The 12,500-nt window shown below is 36.8% G+C and overlaps 1 protein-coding gene across 4 annotated transcripts in view; it reads right to left on the bottom strand.

Moving 5' to 3' along the window:
* The window catches only part of LOC144969954 (uncharacterized), a 102,728-nt gene that overhangs the window by 60,319 nt on the left and 29,909 nt on the right, over nt 1–12,500 (bottom strand). For 2 of the 4 annotated variants that reach the window (XM_078909045.1, XM_078909044.1), the window contains exon 2: nt 7,181–7,325. The exons of the other annotated variants lie outside the window; for them this stretch is intronic. The gene's annotated coding sequence lies outside the window, so the exon portion shown is untranslated. The remainder of the gene's footprint in view (nt 1–7,180; nt 7,326–12,500) is intronic. 4 annotated transcript variants of the gene reach the window in all.

Raw genomic sequence — 12,500 nt, 5'->3', positions numbered from 1 at the left:
CATTTGGCGTTTTTTTAAAAATGCCGAATTCCATAACTTGGCCGTGTTGCTTTTAAATCTGTTTTTTTTGTTGTTGTTATGTTTGTTTGTTTTTTGTTATTGTTTTTATTTTTTTTTTATTTGTTTGTTTGTTTTGTTGTTTTTTTTTTTTGGGGGGGGGGGGTTGTGTTTTTTTCCCTTTATTTTAGTTTGGAGATTTTGCATTTTTTGGCAAGTTTTTTTTCAAACCTGATAGTTTGACCTATCTAATGGACAGATAAATACTAATTTCACTGTTATCCACAATCTGACCAGTTCATTCTACCAGCAAGCTGGAAAGAAATTGTCATTCAATCGAGACGCTCAATCCTGGGAGTGGGTAATCGAAGAAATCATTATTTTCCACTTTTACATGTATTCAAAAAGAAAAAGAAAAAGAGAAACCAAACCAAACAAAGAAACAAAACTACAACAAACAAACAACAAAAACAAACAAACAAAAAACACACAAAACAGCAATGTAATGCATGGAATTTTCTAGAGAAAGGAAAACTAAACCAAACAAACAAACAAACAAACCCCCCAAAAAATAAGAATCCCACAACAAAAACAAAACAACGTGATGCCTGAAATATTTTCTTCACACCATTTGGTAATTTTCTATGACTTGTTTTTAGCAATGTTAGCAAATTTGATTTCATCTGGCAACCCAGCCACAACACATTTTTCCCCTCCCCCCCCCCTCCCCACCACCACCACACACACTCTCTCTCTCTCTCTCTCTCTCTCACACACACACACACACACAAACACACACACACACACAATTCAAATCTATTTATTTTCAAGTTGGCAAGAAAAACAAGACGAGCGGGTTACGTTATTTTTTCTTCTTCTTTCTAATAATGATAAATGATACAATGCTAACACGCTGGGACTAAAACCTCACCCCTAGAGGAGTCCTTTGACCAGTCGGTACGTGTTGACGACATAGCATTTTCAAATACACAAAAGACATAGATTATAATATATAAACAACAAAGTACTTATAGAATCAACGATAGTGATAAAAGTATTGGAAACCATTCGTGTCCGATGATTCTCTCCCCTTGTTACGCTCCAGTGACCATCCGTTCAATGATAATAAATAAAGAAGAGAAAAATGCCATTATAACAAATAAGTGTATTATAGTTTGGAATGCGACTGGGGCCATTTTGATAGTTGTCGTGACAAAACGTGTTAATTGTATTTTGGCCCGCATAGTCTTTTCATCAAATATAGAGATGTTAACTAGGGATGCTATAGTTTGTGCACCACTGTAAATACTAATGGTCAAAAGTATATATATATATATATATATATATATATAATATATATATATATATATATATATATATATATATATTTATATATATATATATATATATATATATATATATATATATATATATATATATATATATATATAATACTGCACAGTTATATAGCGCAAACATTTCATGCAATGTGATGCCTGGAATATGTTTGCCATATTCTAGAGAAAGGTAAACCAAACCAAACAAACAAAATAAAACAAAAATTAAAAAAACCCATAACAAAATCAAAACAATGCGATGCCTATATATATATATATATATGTGTGTGTGTGTGTGTTTGTGTGTGTGTGTGTGTGAGAGAGAGAGAGAGAGAGAGAGAGAGAGAGAGAGAGAGAGAGGCTATGTTGTCTTTGGGTGTGACACTCGCCTTCGGACCGGAAGTTTTAGGGTTCGAGTCCGGCTCTGAACGGCGCATAGTTGAGCCCTTCGAAAAGTCTCTTTAGCCACTTTCTCCAACCGTACTCATGTGTAATACCTGGCCGCTAAGAGCGTTGTCTGTTTATATATATATATATATATATATATATATATTATATATATATATATATATATAATGTATAATTGCTTTCAAGTGTTTGGAAGGCTCGTCGCAAAAATATCTCTCTATATTTAACAGCATGTCCCACAGCGATCGCTTCGATCGCCGAAAGACCTCAAATTGACAACACCCCGCTGTAGAGTAAAGGCTGGTGAACGCGCCTTTCAGCATTCAGGTCGCATGTCTCTCAAGCCTCATTGAACGGTATATCCCACAGCGATCGCTTCGATAAACGAAAGACCTCAAATTGACAACACCCCGCTGTAGAGTAAAGGCTGGTGAACGCGCCTTTCAGCATTCAGGTCGCATGTCTCTCAAGCCTCATTGAACGGTATATCCCACAGCGATCGCTTCGATAAACGAACGACCTCAAATTGAAAACACTCCGCTGTCGAGTGAAGCTGGTGAACGCGCCTTACAGCATTCTGGTCGCATGTCTCTCAAGCCTCATTGAACGGTATATCCCACAGCGATCGCTTCGATCGCCGAAAGACCTCAAATTGACAACACCCCGCTGTAGAGTAAAGGCTGGTGAACGCGCCTTTCAGCATTCAGGTCGCATGTCTCTCAAGCCTCATTGAACGGTATATCCCACAGCGATCGCTTCAATAAACGAACGACCTCAAATTGAAAACACGCGCCTTTCAGCATTCTGGTCAAAGGTTGTGGAATTTGCAACCACATGAGATTCGGACATCGTCTTCACTAGAGGATTCCAAGCGTCGATTGAAGACATTTTGATTCAAACAGGAGTGCTTTGAAGTATGTTTATAATTACACGACAAAGTGACCGAGTGGTTAAGCAGAGCTGCCAACCCCATCTGATGAGAATGTGTACAATGGGACCTCAAAATGGGGGAGATTTCATAAAAATGGGTACAATCCTGACATCGACGGAAACTAACCATTGTGAAAGTAAGAGGAAGGTATACTTACATAAAGTCACACCGCACAAGCTCAATTGCAGGAAAAATGATGTTCCCAAGACTATAATCCAATCATTTCAGAATTCTACCTCCCAGCATGAAGATCATAATTGGTCAAAAAATATATGAATATCCACTTGATCACCAAGGTTTCTCAATAGGCTAGTAATAATATGAATTACAACTAAAGAAAACTGAGGTGATTCTGTACACTGAAAATGGGTACAATCTTGGGGGAAATGCGTACAAGCGTACAATCGCTGAAAATGCGTACAATTCCGCATTTTTGCAGTAGGTTGGCAGCTCTGGGTTAAGGCATCGCACTGTAACCAGGAACGTCCCGAATTCGATCCCCGCTTCAGGCACTTTCGTTTTATTTTCGTTATTATTGAAGATTATTAACTCCCCTATATGCTCACTTGGACAACATGGGTGATTCCTGTTGACATCAGACATCTTGTTTGATGAATTATCCATTTTCCTTCATGGAATGCCTAGGCGACGATATATTATGATGTCGTGGCTGAAGGGCATAATTTAGATTTAATTTCATGTGCACAATTGACGTTGTTCGTGTAGTGGGTTAATGCTTAATGCACCCAGAGCCCTCCAGATGAAGGGATGTTTGGCGCACTATAAATTCATACCATTGTTAATATCGCCTAGCAGGCATCATGCCTAATACTACATGTTAAGTGTTAATGACGTAAGAATATGATTCAATAGTCGTTCCGTCACTTCCTTCCTAATGACGTATGGTAACTTAGTAACACTGGCTCTAAACTATCGGAACAATGGCGGACGCCGTATGAAATATTTCTCCGGCGAGCTTAAAAGCGTATCCAGAGGAAAAAAAAACCATCAATTTGATCATATTTTGACTTTTACACATTCTGATCACAAGGCATATGAAAAGGGAATGAAAAGTTCTCGCCAGCATGAAGAATAAAAAGTAAAGATTTTCTTTGTTTAGAACCAAGATGGCCGCCGTTGCCGGGCGCGTGACATCAGACTACTGAATCCAATTGTTAGTTGACAAATCATCTGTATCGGCAGATAATTGAAGGTACACTTTTCTGGCCAAAATTATAATAATGCGTTTTATCAGAGTTTGGCTGTAAAAAAAAAAGCTTTAAAGATTGTTAGAGGGAAAGGAAAGAAAAGGAAAAGATAAATGAGATGATAAGAATTTACAAATGTGATCTTTGTCAATAGGAAGATTTACAGTATTATTGTCAAAGTAAAAGCAAAACTTTGTAGGATGAAAGAGGTTAAATAATCTATAGGAAATCATCAGCGAGGCGAATCTAAAGTGAGATTCATGACAGGATAATGTGTAAGTTGGGCCTTTTGGGTGATTATATTAAATTGATACAGTGACAGAGTCGTGGCTATGTGAGGCTATAACGTGGTCTTGTGGGATGACATTCGATTTCGGATTGGAAGGTCCTGGGTTTGAGCCTCATTCGATTTTAACACACTTTATAGTCACCTGGAACAACTACAAAAGACGTCTAACTTCTACGTCATGGCACAAGACCGAAGGGCTAGAGCTCAGGTGGTCGCTGGTTCGGATAAGTAAGTAAGTAAGCCTCATTCGATGCATAGTTGTCCTTGGAAAAGGTCTTTACTCACATTATCTCACCGCACTCAGGTGTAAAATGAGTACCTGGCCGTTAACAGCGTTGTCTCTGTCCGAAACAATTGTACGAGTAATAGTGCCTAACAGGTGTCGTGTATCGTCCTACATGTTAAGTGTTGCTGTTGGTCAGGCACCCTTTGTAAAGCACTGCGAGCAAGTTTAGTGGATATTGCCCTATATAAAAGCTCGTTTTTTCATGTTGTAAGGCGTGTCCTCTCTGTATAAAAATCTTTGAAATTATTGTATCTGTGTAGCTGTGAGCAGAAAACAAACCACATGGTTCTCGTTGCTTTGCTGAAATAATTCTGAATGAATTCTCTGGAAACCACAGGGAATGAGATTAGCAGAAGAGTAGCGTCCCTTGATTGGACGTCACAGGCGGAAAAGTTATTAGAGAGAGAACGCCATGTTAGTTGTGCGCATGCGTCTCTAGTCCTCGCTTCCGGAGACACTTCACCGAAAGCGAGGACGAGAGAGACGCATGCACAAAACCATGTTGACGTTCTCTCTGTAAGGTGATGTCCAATCCATGGACGCTACTCTTCCGCTAATCTCATTCCCTATTGGAATGTATGTGGGAGGGGGTGGGGGGTGATTGGGGTCACAGGAGAAGGGGGTGGGAGGGAGGAGGTAGTAAGGAGGAGGAGGAGGGGCGGGGATGGGGTAGAAGAGTTTAAAGAAGCTTTGTCCATGATGGTCATTTTTCAATGATATGGTGACAATACAGAAATGGCCTTTGAGTTGAAACGAGATGGTGGTATATTAGTGTGTTTGGGTGTAAATTGGAATGTGCGAACCAGCAATGGAGTATTCTATGGAACGCCAAAATTGGCCTTCTTTATCAAAACACCGTATTAAAAAATAAGATTTAGCCACATATTTTTTCCTATAACACTTCATATTATAGCGAGGAGTTAAGATGACAATAAAGGTTGTAAATATTCTTATAGGCCACATGATATTTCTTGTTTAGTTTGGGTTTAAGTTGTTTGTACAAGTTAAGGATCAACTTGATTTAGCGATATTTGGAATTTTAAAAGTATGGCCAAACTCTTAACAAAATCGTTTTGTCAGTGTGTGAAAAATAAACGTTTGAGACAATGCTATGAAAATTCTATTATTTATATGAATCCCATATCCACGGACTTATTCTATTTGAAAAGTTACAATTTGCCAAGGAGAACACAATTCATCAATTTTATTGTACACATTTAACCTTTTCACCTCTTAAACCCATGTTCTTTCCACAAAACATGAGCCATCGCGTGAACCTGGGACTGTGTCGGAAAAAACACAAGAGGATGAAAAAAATGAGCTGAAGGTCATCAGGATGACTGAATTGCAGAAATTTTCGTTTTCTGAAGTTTTAAGAAATACATGTTCTTTAATGACGACTTTAAATTGAACTCTAATCTTCTCGATGCTATGCGTTTGGGTAAAATACTCGCAACATGCGCCAGTCACATAAAACGTACTAACACACAAAATGTAATGTAACCTTTAACGTTTATAGTCTGATTGTTAGAATTTAGTGCGAATAGGATTCGGTAGTCTGATGTCACGCCACCCGCAACGGCGGCCATCTTGGTTCTAAACAAAGAAAATCATTACTTTTTATTCTTCATGCTGGCTAGAACTTTTCATATGCCTTGTGATCAGAATGTGTAAAAGTCAAAACATGATCAAATTTATGGGGGTTTTTTTTTGCTCTGGAAATGTTTTTATGCTCGCCGGAGAAATATTTCATACGGCGTCCGCCATAGTTCCGATAGTTTAGAGCCAGTGTTGCTAAGTTAGCAGGCGTCATTAGGGAGGAAGTGACGTTACGACTGTTGAAGAGTATTGATCAGCCAATTGAGTGGTTTAAAATAAAAACTAAAAGCTGAGTGACTTCAAGTCCTACCTTCTATGAGGATTGAGTGAGTGGGTGAGAGAATATGTGACCCATCGTCTCAAAACGGTCTTTTGTCGCAACGAACCAGATGCTTAAAAGCCGAAGTAAATTATAAACTGGTCAAAAATATAAATTGTTGGCATTAGCACCTTAAAATATGGTTGTCATTCTCCTCAATAAATCATATAAACTCAACACAAGTCTGATATTTCTGGCTATAAATTCAATTTTTAACATCTTAACCAACCCGACTTAATACCGTTTTGAGCGAAGGATCACATATAAGACTACACGTAATATATTCTTGGTCCCTGGCCAAAAGTAACGCAAAGCATAATATAGGACGAGACATAATGTCAGAAAGGCGATGTTACAATTATTATGTTTTTCCGAAGATCAGGGTACTCATTTTACACCCGAGTATGGTGAGAGAATGTGAGTAAAGAGCCATTATTAAGAAAAATGACTCAGCGGTATGGTCTTTGCATCTTACTCAAAAAGTACCCGCCTTGTTATGTGGCCCTGAGCAAGTCACATCGCCTTAACTCACTATGCGGCGCTGCACTGCGGCTGACGCCTGGGTCATTGCAGTCTTCCCTGGGAATAGACCATAAAGACAAAGTTCCCCATGAGTATGAATAATGGAAATTTTATTTATTAGCTTAATTTTATTTTCAAGAACTCAACAATGCGCTGATCAAGCGGGACTCGAACCCAGGACGTTCCGATTCAAAGACGAGAGTCACACCACAAGACCAAAAGCGTAAAAGGCGTATGATACCGAAAATGCAATAAATAAATTCTTATTTTCAAGTGTTACGTACGAAAAATAAGAAGAATCGTTTTGTAATAGATTCGCATCGTAATCTTCAAGGCATCTGTGGGGATTGAACCTGATGGTCTCCCATCGGGATATTCAATATGATATCGTTTGCTTCCAACTCCGATCATCCGGTATCTTTATATTATCTGGGTGAAATGAGATGGACGAGGATTGAGTTTTAAATCAAGGGGTCAGAATTTGGAAATAATTATATAAATACAGTAGTATGTAGATTAAATAATGATGATGATGATGATGATGGTGGTGTTGATGGTGATGATGATGATGATGATGATGATGATGATGGTGATGATGATGATGATGATGATGATGATGATGATGATGATGATGATGATGATGATGATGATGATGATGATGGTGATGATGATGATGATGGTGATGATGATGATGATGATGATGATGATGATGGTGATGATGATGATGATGATGATGATGATGATGGTGATGATGATGATGATGGTGATGATGGTGGTGATGATGATGATGATGATGATGATGATGATGATGATGATGATGTTGATTATTATTATTATTATTATTATTATTATTATTATTATTATTATTATTATTATTATTATTATTATTATTATTATTATTATTATTATTATTATTATTATTATTATTATTATTATTATTATTTTATTATTATCATTATCATTACTATTATCATTATTATTATAATTATAAATATTATTATTATTATTATTATTATTATTATTATTATTATTATTATTATTATTATTATTATTATTATTATTATTATTATTATTATTATTATTATTATTATTATTATTATTATTATTATTATCATTATTTATTATTATATTATTATTATTATTATTATTATTATTATTAATTATTATTTATTATTATTATTATATTATTATTATTATATCATTATTATTATTATTATTATCATTATATTATTATTATTATTTATTATTTATTATATTATTATTATTTTATTATTATTATTATTATTTTATTATTATATTATTATTATTATTATTATTATTATTATTATTATCATTATTATTATCATTATTATTATCATTATTATTATTATTATTATTATTATTATTATTATTTTATTATTATTATTATTATTTCATCATTATTATATTATTATTAATTATTATTATATTTTATTATTATTTTATTATTAATTATATTATTTATCATTATTATTATTATTATTTATATCAACCCGTCTACTATTTGAATCGTTGTCATTACAATTAATTTAGGACTGATAATAATAATATGAAGACGAAGAAGACACAGAGGATCAAGTGGTTTGACGATTCGATTCGATTCGTCCCAGTTATCGATGCATGGCATTGTCACGCATCACTGGTCAGTATTAATCTCTATCTAACAGGTGGTGGCGTCTCGTCACGTCAATTTCAAATAATATAATATTTGTGACATATCAGAGCAATTGAATCTAACCTCACATCAAAATGATCGCAGTGAATAAGATAAAGTTTTTTTCTTTTTATTTTCGTTTTGTTTTGTTTTGTTTGTTCGTTGGTTTTTGGTTTGGTTTTTATTTCATGCTGTTGTTGTTGTTTGTTTTGTTTTGTTTTTGCGTTGTTTTTTTTTTTTTTTTTTTTCTTGTTTTTATTTTCAGGCTGTTTACTCACAATCTCTCACTGTAATCAATTGATGCTTGTAAAGCACTTTGAGCACGCTTAGTGGATATTGCGCTATAGGGAATGAGATTAGCGGAAAAGTAGCGTCCCTTGATTGGACGTGACCCATAGTCTGTGACGTCATCGGCTTAAAGGTTATTTTAGAGAGAACGTCATGTTGGTTGTGCGCATGCGTCTCTCGTCCTCGCTTCCGGTGAAAGCGGTTTGAGACACTTCAAAACCAAATTGACGTTCTCTCTGTAAGGTGACATCCAATCAAGGGACGCTACTCTTCCGCTAATCACATTCCCTATATAGAAGCTCATAGTTTTTTGTTGTTTTTTGTTGTTTTTTTTTTTTGTTTTTTTTTCCATTAGCTGTAAAATGACTACCTGCCCATTATCAGCGTTGTCTATATTGGGAAAAAAATTCAGTATCGCCTTACAGGCGTCATGTCTCGTCCTACATGTTAAGTGTTGCTTTTGGCTGGGAACCCCTTGTAAAGGGCTTTGAGCACGTTCAATGGATGTTGCACTACATAAAACCTCAAGATTTTATTTTAACGTCATCAAAATCTGTCATAATTATTACATGCTCTAGAGAAACGGGTATTTTACTTAAACGCATAAAATGAATACGGGACTAACTCCTATAGGGAATGAGATCAGCGGAAGAGCAGCGTCCCTTGATTGGAAGTCGCGAGCAGAAAAGTTATTAGAGAGAGAACGTCATGTTGGTTGTGCGGCATGAGACACTTCACCGAAAGCGAGGACCAGAGAGACGCATGCGCAAAACCATTTTGACGTTCTCTCTGTAAGGTGACGTCCAATCAAGGGACGCTACTCTTCCGCTAATCTCATTCCCTTTTCAAACACAGTGTGTACGAAAATATGGTTAGGTAATCAAAGCTGACTCTATACTCTATACCCCAAGTTCCGGTCTACACACTACACACCACTACAATGATAATAAATCCGGCCATTTCACGTTTTCCCGATAAATCCTTTTATTTCCACGTCGGTTTATGTCCATAGTCTGGCTTGTTTATCTATATCAACTATCGGCTTTTATCACCAACCCAATCTCCTCTCTTTACCAGGGAAAGGATTTGGTTTGAGATCACAGTGCCAAAAGTCAGATTGTGTTGTAATGGCACGCATAAGGTAAGGTGGACAAGCAAAATAAAATAGGGGAATGGGCATGATCTATAGATAGTATGCGCTTGGCTAAGGAGTTCATAACATTGCCATCCGGAAGTATAGATAGTTCGAAGATGACGTCACGCAGGCCTTTGTTATTGTTTTTGCCATCCGCGTTTGTGAGTTGTTCTCACTACACTGTATTAACCAGACTATAAACGTTCATGGTTACACAGAGTTTGTGTGTTAGTCCGTTATACTTCCGGATGGCAATGTTGTGAACTCCTTGGCCAAGCGCATTCTATCTATAACGGACCAACACACAAACTCTGTGTAACCATGAACTTTTATAGTCCGGTTAATACAGTTTAGTGAGAACAACTCACAAACGCGGATGGCAAAAACAATAACAAAGGCCTGAGTGACGTCATCTGCATACTATCTATAGATAGTTCGAAGATGACGTCACTCGGGTCTATTTTTTTTTGCCATCCGCGTTTATGAGTAATGCTCACTAAACTGTATTAAACCGACTATAAACGTTCATGGATACACACAGTTTTGTGTGTTGGTCCGGTATACTTCCGGATGGCAATGTTATGAGCTTCTTAGCCAAGCGCATACTATCTATATTACATTTCCATGTGCTTGAGATCATTGGTCACATTGCAAAATGTGCTCAAAGTGACCCATATAGTGAAAAGTGTTCACAGTTTTTGAAATATCTAACATCACGATTGGTCATTTAGTTCAGCTTGACATTTGGGTATGTTTACAACTTTCATAAACAAAGTAGCGTGTTTACATTTCTGAAGAAATATCCAATCATAGGACAGCAACAAATCATGTGATTGATGACTTGGTTGGACGAAAACATGAATATAGATCGCTCCCATTAAGGGGGCTTGATTGTTTTCACATAAAGAAGGGGACGGGAAAAGAGAGAGAGTGAGAGAGAGAGAGAGAGAGAGAGAGAGAGAGAAAGAGAGAGAGATAGAGAAAGAGATAGAGAGAAAGAGAGAGAGAGAGAGACAGAGAGAGAGAGAGAGAGAGAGAGTATGTGTGTCCCCGTTGTAATGGAAAGAGAACTGTCAAACTAACACAAATAAACATATACTGCATTATAGTCCCCTTCTTTCACCCTCCCACTCTCTCTATCTTCCTCTCTCTCTCTCCCGCTCTCTTCCTCTCTCTCTGCCCTTCCTCCTCTTCTCTTCTCTCTCTTCTCTCTCTCTATATCTATCTATCTATCTCTCTCTCCTCTCTCTCTCTCTCTCTATCTATCTATCTATCTATCTATCTATCTATCTATCTATCTATCTATCTATCTATAAATATAAATAAATAATTGAGCTTTATTTAGCGCAATATCCACTAAATGTGCTCAAAGCGCTTTACAAGGGGTCTCTGGTCAACAGCAATATTTAACATGTAGGACGGGACATAACGCCTGTTAGACGATATTACAATTTTTCGGACAAAGACAACGCTGTTAATGGCTAGGTACTCATTTTACACCTGAGTACGGTGAGAGAATGTGAGTAAAGAGCCTTTTCCAAGGACTCAACTATGCGCCAAGTGCGAGGCTCGAACCCAGGACCTTCCGATCCGAAAGCGAGTGTCATACCAGAAGACCACATAGCCGCATAGTTTTTATCTATCTATCTCTATCTCTCTTTGTTGTAGTTTATTCCGAGATGACACCATATTGATACATTTATACTAGAGATAGAATGCGCTTGGCAAAGAAGCTCATAACATTGCCATCCGGAAGTATAACGGACCAACACACAAACTCTGTGTAAACATGAACTTTTATAGTCTGGTTAATACAGTTTAGTGAGAACAACTCACAAACCCGGATGGCAAAAACAATAACAAAGGCCTGAGTGACGTCATCTGCATACTATCTATAACTAAAATGACAACAACAATATTAAACCAAGCCCCTTAAATCTGTTAGATAATCAGACCTTCTAATCAACAGCACCTTGAACTCGGACTAGATTCTATCTCTCTTGGTGATAACGATAAGGTATAGATAGTTCGAAGATGACGTCACTCAGGCCTTTGTTATTGTTTTTGCCATCCGCGTTTGTGAGTTGTTCTCACTAAACTGTATTAACCAGACTATAAAAGTTCATGGTTACACAGAGTTTGTGTGTTGGCCCGTTATACTTCCGGATGGCAATGTTGTGAACTCCTTGGCCAAGCGCATTCTATCTATAATATTGTCATCATAGAGTAGAATCTAAACCCGACACGAAAGGGTTAATTTGTTCAACTACAGGGGACTCCGGATAAGACGATGCCCAGGGGAACCGAGAAAAAAAAAATCGACTTATCCGAAAATCAACTTAACCGGAGTGTAACCGAATGAGCAAAAACGCATGTGAACAAGGCAAACCAATCTAGAATAAGTATGTCCCGCGCTGTCTCTTTAGTGGTAATCAGAGACTCCTAGCCCCATAGAGGAATCAGAATACATAAAAATCGGAATTTGATATAAAAAAAAAGCGGAATCAAC

Source organism: Berghia stephanieae, chromosome 4, assembly GCF_034508935.2.
Source record: "Berghia stephanieae isolate SIO BIC M18660-M18661 chromosome 4, UCSD_Bste_1.3, whole genome shotgun sequence".
NCBI classification, from domain to species: Eukaryota; Metazoa; Mollusca; class Gastropoda; order Nudibranchia; family Aeolidiidae; genus Berghia; species Berghia stephanieae.
The sequence above is the reverse complement of the archived record's forward strand: the minus strand, read 5'-3'. Positions and strand labels throughout refer to the sequence as shown.